This window comes from Aulonocara sp. 'chitande type north' Nkhata Bay, linkage group LG3 (assembly GCF_057382095.1).
Source record: "Aulonocara sp. 'chitande type north' Nkhata Bay isolate Kocher_YH1m ecotype deep benthic linkage group LG3, A_spYH_male_GT1.1, whole genome shotgun sequence".
NCBI classification, from domain to species: Eukaryota; Metazoa; Chordata; class Actinopteri; order Cichliformes; family Cichlidae; genus Aulonocara; species Aulonocara sp. 'chitande type north' Nkhata Bay.
In genome coordinates this window covers 21,364,310-21,372,467 of record NC_141346.1, presented here as the reverse complement: position 1 = coordinate 21,372,467, position 8,158 = coordinate 21,364,310, and the positions used below count along the sequence as shown (strand labels likewise).

General features: G+C 40.9%; 1 pseudogene; it reads left to right on the top strand.

Moving 5' to 3' along the window:
• The first annotated feature begins 364 nt into the window (after nucleotides 1–364).
• Nucleotides 365–3,400, top strand: LOC147334514 (uncharacterized; annotated as a pseudogene).
• Nucleotides 3,401–8,158: the final 4,758 nt, after the last annotated feature.

Sequence of the window (8,158 nt, the reverse complement as noted above, 5' to 3'; positions counted from 1 at the left end):
TTGTGTACTTCACTTGTGTAAAATTGCTTTATTATTTTATAACATATAGAGTAGTTGACCAACCTGAATTGAAAATGAACTGTAGTGCAAGAATAAATCTTACTGTTTTCCAAGCTTGTGTTATTCAGATTGACTGTTTTTAAGTGAAGTAAAAGTCTAAAAGTAAAAACTGTTCTGCTAGCTTTCTGTCCTCATGGCTTTTGTGTTATTACAGTCTGACGATTGAAGGAGCAGTAGCATGCCAAGAGATCATCCAGCACGGCACTAAAGACAGCCAGTAAAGGTGATTTTAAAACAATTTGGTATCAAAATGTGGAATTGCAAGTTGTGTAGTTTGTCTAGTTTTTCTACTGTCATAAAAGTCATGTTGTTGAAGCATTATCGGCTCAACCATGGTCAGTACTCCACAATTTCACCCTTACCCTGTCTCTACAACACATGCATGTGTACATTTAGTACATTTAATTCATTAAAGATATACATGTCAACAATGCACACTCCCACGCAAAGAAAAGACGGTTCTTATCTAGATTTGAATAATTATGGATTTTGTTGCTCTATGTGTAATTTTAAGCAGCCATTTATTGAAAGCCAAATGTTTATCCATCTGAGGGGGCATTTAAAACAAAAAGAAACTGTCCCATGTCCTTTCAAGAACTGCAATTTTAAAATCAATGTCTATTCAACCTTCAATGCCCACAAATGCAGAGACCACCAAAATTCAACAAGTTACGATGAAGGCATTGTGCAAAGTGTTATAAATGTAGAACAAAAAGATGACATGCAGCTTGATTCAATAGAGTCATCAGATGACAATCAAGTGGCATCCACCAGTGAAATCAGTGGAATTGAGGGTTTAGAAGAGCAGTTGCAATACAATCTGGCTGGATTTTTCTTGAAAATGCAGACCCTTCTCCATGTGTCCCAGAGAGCAACACAGGAGATTATTGAGCATATTGATCAATTGTTTTTGTTATCCTTCTGACCATCTCTCTTTCTTTCATCCTGTCACAGGCTTCCCACCTGACTTCCTACACGACCTGTTTGAAGGTGTTGTTTCAGTGGAGTTGGCACATTGTGTAAAGGTTTGATTTCTAAGAGATATTTTAACTTAGAAGACTTAAACAGAGCAATTCTGCGCTTTCCATACCAACATTCTGACAAAGTTAATCGCCCTCATCCAATAACCTCAAATTTTGCCAGGCGAGGAACCATGGCCAGCACTCTTTCATGAGACACAGGTAAGTACAACTACATATATAACATTTGCTGTTCATATAGTATGCTGTGTTTTGCTTATAATATTTTTGGAATTCTCTTCAGCTCTACTTTGAATTTCATCGGATCACCAATAAGAATCTACCACATGTGTTTTATGCTGCGCTGGATGATTATGCTCCTCAGCTGATTGGACTTTACAAAAAGAGGAAAACTGGACGGGTCGGTGAAAGGATGGAGAAGCTTTTGTTGGCATATGGAAAACAGGTATTTAAAAAATACTAATTATTATTCTGCTTGCTTGGCAGTTGCCATTGTTATGTTCATATATATATATATATATATATATATATATATATATATATATATATATATAAAAACACGAGACAACATGTTTTTTTTAACACCCAGCACGCCCCTGCGGGCGGTTTATCCTTCAAGCTCGGGTCCTCTACCAGAGGCCTGGGAGCTTGAGTGTCCTGCGCAGTATCTTAGCTGTTCCCAGGACTGCGCTCTTCTGGACAGAGATCTCTGATGTTATTCCCGGGATCTGCTGGAGCCGCTTGCCTAGCTTGGGAGTCACCGCACCTAGTGCTCCGATTACCACAGGGACCACCGTTACCTTCACCCTCCACATCCTCTCGAGCTCTTCTCTGAGCCCTTGGTATTTCTCCAGCTTCTCGTGTTCCTTCTTCCTGATGTTGCTGTCATTCGGAACCGCTACATCGATCACTACGGCCGTCTTCTTCTGTTTGTCTACCACCACTATGTCCGGTTGGTTAGCCACCACCATTTTGTCCGTCTGTATCTGGAAGTCCCACAGGATCTTAGCTCGGTCATTCTCCACCACCCTTGGGGGCATCTCCCATTTTGACCTCGGGACTTCCAGGTTATACTCAGCACAGATGTTCCTGTGTTCCACTACGCTATCCAGCTGCTATACTGTAATGTAATGTGTGCGTGTTAGTCCCCATAGGGAAACAGTTCCTCTGCATTTAACCCATTCACCCACTGCTTCTGTAGGGACGGTGTGTACCGTCCCTACACACTGCTCCCCGTGTAGGGACGGTACCTTGCTCAGGGGTACCTCAGGGTAGCCAAGGTAGCCTTCCGATCATGGGGCCACCACTCTACCTACTGAGCTATCCCTGCCCAGTATATATGTGTGTGTATGTGTATGTATATATATATATATATATATATATATACATTTATTTATTTATTTTTTAGGACAAAAATGACATCTATGCAACTAGAACAGCAGTTCTGGCCGGCCTACCAATGTACCTCAAAGAGGATTCTTCAGAGATTTTCAAAACATGCAAGGTACTTTGGTATTACAATAATTTGCACATTTGAATTTAAAAAAGGTTGAAAGGAGTTTATAAGTCATCTAGACTTGGGTTGAAAGTTGAAGACGTGAAGTTGAATGACTTATAAACTTCTTTCATCCTTGATTTGACTACCTGGATGAATGAAAAATGAACCTTCACTGTCAACTTAAAACATGTTATGATATATAGAATTTGAAAAACTGAAGAAAGGTGCCTGACCATTTGTATTTATGCTTTTAACAGAGATATTACAGATGAATAATTGTGCACTCTGTATTATATCTTAGGGTGAAATTGAGTTCTATGAAGCCACAATTGCTCTGGTTGCTGATGTTGATGAAGAGGAGGTGCCTGGAGGAGTTCCTTTCTCACCACGCCAAGTGTTCATAGAAATTGAAGATCAGGTTGTTATGACTCATCACTCATGGACTGATGCCCTGGTGTGTTTGTTTGGGCTAATCTGAGCTATCCTAAGAAGTGTACTGGCTTTTTTGAGTTCATTCAAGTAGTGTTGCTGAAGCTAGACGATGAGAGAAAGCAACTAAAACCAAAATTGCAGACACTAAAAAATGAGCTTGTGCAGATGATGTTTGTTTTTCACTGGTCACTATATTTGTGCTTTTTCAGTTATCTGTGAATGGCTTCAATAGTTTTATTTGTTCTGGGTAATTAGCTTTCTAAAAGGCAATGTGGAGAAAGCTAAGAATAAGGAGACAATCCATATTTGACGTTTTGTTTGTGATTGAAAAAAATCTTCACATAGTGTGTAATCTTAAGCTTATTTCTAAAAACACATTTTAGTTACATGGAAATCTTTTGCGAGATAACTGATAATTAGTCAATATGTACAGTATACTTTCATGCTTTATTTTTTAATTGTATGATGAGTGCCAGTTCACTTGATTCGAGGTCTGGGCAAAACTGTTGCGAAGCCACAAATACCTTTGAGAATACTTTTTGTTAGTGACATCCTTAGTTCAGCTGTTTTCTATAGTTGCATTGCTGTAGTGCATGCGATTTCATTATTATACTAAATGTTACTTAAAATTGTAATTGTTATGGCTCTAATTGCCTCTAGACTATTGTTTTTTATGTGCACCTATGTATCAGGTCTACATTACTAAATTTGTGTTTTGTACATTTAATCGATTTTCAAAATGCTACAAAAAACATTCAGAATTCCCTAAAAGCGCAAGTTTTAAAATGCCTAATTATTTGTTATTTGATAATGGCTTTAGCAGTCATAGGTTATGACTGAAAGTATGGTTGTATTCATTCTGTATTTTCTCTGCAGTTAAAGTTAATAAAGACTGAATGGAAAGAATAATAGCTTGGTTTTGTGTTAATAGTACTTGAACCATTTGGTGCAATCGGTTTCCCCAATTGGATTAAGTTGTTTAAATACAACTATTTAAGTTAATTTAACTTAATTTGAATATGAGCATGTAACACTTTAAATAATCCATCCATCCATCCATCTTCATCCGCTTTATCCGGGGCCGGGTCGCGGGGGCAGCAGCCTAAGCAAAGAGGCCCAGACCTCCCTCTCCCCAGCCACCTCCTCCAGCTTATCCGGGGGAATACCAAGGCGTTCCCAGGCCAGCCGAGAGATATAATCTCTCCAGCGTGTCCTGGGTCTGCCCCGGGGCCTCCTCCCGGTGGGACATGCCTGGAACACCTCACCCAGGAGGCGCCCAGGGGGCATCCTTGTCAGATGCCCGAACCACCTCAGCTGGCTCCTTTTGATGTGGAGCAGCAGCTGCTCTACTCTGAGCCCCTCCCGGATGGCCGAACTTCTCACCCTATCTCTAAGGGAGAGGCCAGCCACCCTTCGGAGGAAGCTCATTTCCGCCGCTTGTATCCGCGATCTCGTTCTTTCGGTCACTACCCACAGCTCGTGGCCATAGGTGAGGGTAGGGACGTAGATCGACCGGTAAATTGAGAGCTTCGCTCTTACACTCAGCTCCCTCTTCACCACGACGGACCGGTGCAGCGTCCGCATTACTGCAGCTGCAGCCCCAATCCGTCTGTCGATCTCCGGCTCCCTTCTCCCATCACTCGCGAACAGACAAAGAGCGATTCATAAGACCCTTATGAAAAGGACACCGAGGGAACAGTTTACCCTGCCCGGGATAGGGTTACCGGGGCCCCGCCCTGGAGCCAGGCCCGGGGAGGGTGCCCGAGGGCGAGCGTCTGGTGGCCGGGCCTTAGTCCATGGGGCCCGGCCGGGCACAGCCCGAAGAGGAGACATGGGCCCATCCTCCCGCAGGCCCACCACCCGCAGGAGGCGCCATAGGGGTCGGGTGCATTGTGTGCCGGGTGGCGGCCAGGAGCGGAGGCCCTGGCGGACTCACCCCCGGCTGCCAAGACTGGCACTTTAAATAAGTTTGAATAAATACAGCATCTTAGTACAACAAATTTAATGGTTTAAGTTAAAACATACTAAAAACAATGAGTAAATAAACATAATGCATTTGAGTTACATTATCATATTTGCTTTGGGTTCTTGGGACTCTAATAAAGTACTTAAATAACCCACAACTGTTTAAGTTACAAAACTTGAATCAATTGGTGCAATCGGTTTCCCCAAATCATTTGAGTTAACTTAACTTGTCAGGTTTTACAGTGTAGCACTCATCTATTGTTATGAAGGGGGAAACTGTCTGTAGAATTTCAGTTTTTTGGCTCTTCCCCATTGGTTAAATTTTTAAGTCACTTATGCTAAATAGACTCCAATTTGTTCGTGTAAATGGGGAGTCTTCTTCACAGACCAAGATCAAATATGGAGTTCCACAAGGTTCTCTGCTAGGACCAATTCTTTTTATATTATACATGCTTCCTTAAGCCGCATTTGAAGTCATATTATGCATTTTCATTTCTATCCTGGAACAGCCCCCCATGGAATACCTCTGTCTGTCAATGAAACCAGATAACCATCACACATCCACTGGTTAAATTGCAGGAATGTCTTAAAGGCATAAAGACCTGGATGACCTCTAATTTCCTGCTTCTAAATTGAAAAAAAAACTGAGGTTATTGTACTCTAATCTTGTCTCCAGTAACACTGTGATGAATCTTGGAGTCACTTCAAGCCAACATATGTCCTTCAGTGAGCACATCAAAGAACAATTAGGGGTGCCTTCATACATTTGCATAATATTTCCAACACTAGAAACATCACATCTCAGAGTGATTCTAAAAAACTAGTTCATGTATTAGAACGTCTACTGTCAGAATTCAATATTATCAGTAGCGGTTTTTGATACAGGCGGTTGCCCGGGGCGGCGTCACGGGCATCGGCAAAAAAAAAATTGCTCGTACTCATGCTGCCCCGACATCAGCCGGCGCATATTGGGAATGGCATAGGCACCGATCGGTTTTCTATTGCCCATTTGCTGGGAGTAAGGGCGCCCTCTGTTTGCGAGGTGCGCCTGCTGCTTGCGGCACACGGAGGAGAGGGCGGGGCGAGGGGGGATTCTCTGGCTGGCTGGAGCAGCACCCTAATAACAACAATAATAATAAAACAAAATAAAAACAAACCAACAAACACGAAAACACCAGACATTATGATACAGACTTATAATTTGCACCGATGTTTTTTCGAAATTCTATATACGAAAAGTGAGCGCGAGAACCCTCGGTGCGCCTGCTCGCTGCTGAAGTCAAAGTAAACTTTATTGTCATCTCTGCTACATACAGTCCAGTATATAGAGAGACGAGACGACGAGGCTCCAGTTACAGCAGTGCAAATAAACAAACAATAAATATAAGAAGAGTAAGAAAATAAATATACACTTTAGGACCAGGGGTAAAGGGATCAATAACAATTTAAAATTTATAATTTACAGTTTGATGATTTAAAGTCTCACACACAAACCGTCGAAAGGGGAGGAGAACCCTGCTGCTTCCAGATAGAGCACATTTCATTCATAATGTTGTAAATCCAAGCCCATTATCCATTCATGATTTGAATCCTGGGTTGTGTGAAATCCCAGAAATACACCTTAGACAAAGTGAATCTGTGAACTAAGGTGTAGGTCTGTTAGGTTATGTTGTGGTGATCCTCGGGTTTGGGATGGGTGTTCATACTGCAGTCCAAAATTAAAACCAATGGAAGATGGACAAGAAAAGTTCAAAGCCATCAGGTGCTCAGTTTAGCAAAAATAGAAAAGAAGAGGAGGAGAAACGAGCAAAAGATGCAGGTAAGCAGATGTGTCACTTTATAATGGCAGGTCATCCTGAAACAACCAGAATCAGAATACTTTATTACTAAGGAAATAATGTGGATTACAGTTACTCCAAAAAGATATGGTAATAATAGTAACAGTAACAGACTAAACTCCAAACAATACATTATGTTACAGATTTTAATATTAATTAGTGATTGTCAGTTGTTGATTTGTCCTGTTCTCAATGTATGATGAATTATAATGGCTGTTTGGTAGCTGTTTGCATACAATGCATACTCTCTCTCTCTTCATGTGTGTGTGTGTTTCTCTGGCGAAATTCAGTATGGTTCTGACAACAGTTTTATGTTAATGTATAATATTTAATATGTTTTGTGTGTGTGTGGGTGGGGGGTGGTGGGGGGGCGCCAGAGGGAGTGTTCGCCCGGGGCGCCAAAAAGGCTAGGACCGCCACTGAATATTATCATGGATTTCTAAAAGTTCTCTGAAGAGCCTTCAGTTCATCCACATTGCTACAACAAGAGATGTAACAGGGGTTATAAAGAGAGTATATATTTCTCCCTCATTGGCTTCTCTTTCTAACTCTAGAATCAAATTCAAAATCCTTATATACAAGCTCTTGGCTAATCATAAAGACCTCACAAAACCATATCACTGTAATTTTAAGTTCATCTTATCATAGTTCTTGGATGGCAAACACAGCAAAGGCGTTAAGGAAATATTATCTCTGCCAAAAGATATTATCTTATTTTCATAATCTACCAAAACCGAATCCATGTGAGGCTCTAACACTATTTTCAACTTCATATTTGCTCCACGAGTCTCTTCCCTGTCTTTAAAATCTGCTTGAGTTTCACAGCCTGAAGCTGAATAAAATGGCTCCTGTTCACATGAGTGGCTTATTATGATTCCAAATAAAACTGGCTTTTGTGTTTGCCACAAGGCACGGAAAAAAAACTTATTTTATGACTCAATAAAAATATGAAACAGAGGAGCAAACTATCCATAAAACCTGATTAAAACAGCAAAGACGGCCATAAAATGAAAGCTAATTTCTGAGCTAGCAGACAGAATGACTCAGTGTCTTGCTCAAAGTACGTAGAGCAGAACAAATGCTTGTTAAATAGCCTTATCCTGAAACAGCAAACAACATGAAATCTCTTCTTTGAAACCATGAAACTGCAAACATTCTTTTAATTTGTTAAACTCTTGGATGATTCCCACAAGAGGAAGTCATCAGAGCCCTTCCTCGATGAAAATAAAATGCAGGTTCAACGGACTCATGATTTCACCACCAACACCAATTCATAAATGACTTGTTAGGGGTTGGAATACAGATGTCTTTGTTGTTATCTCCAAGTTAAGCCTCAGGCTATAAAATTCTAAACTAAATATTTGACAACTCTTCATTTTTGAGCT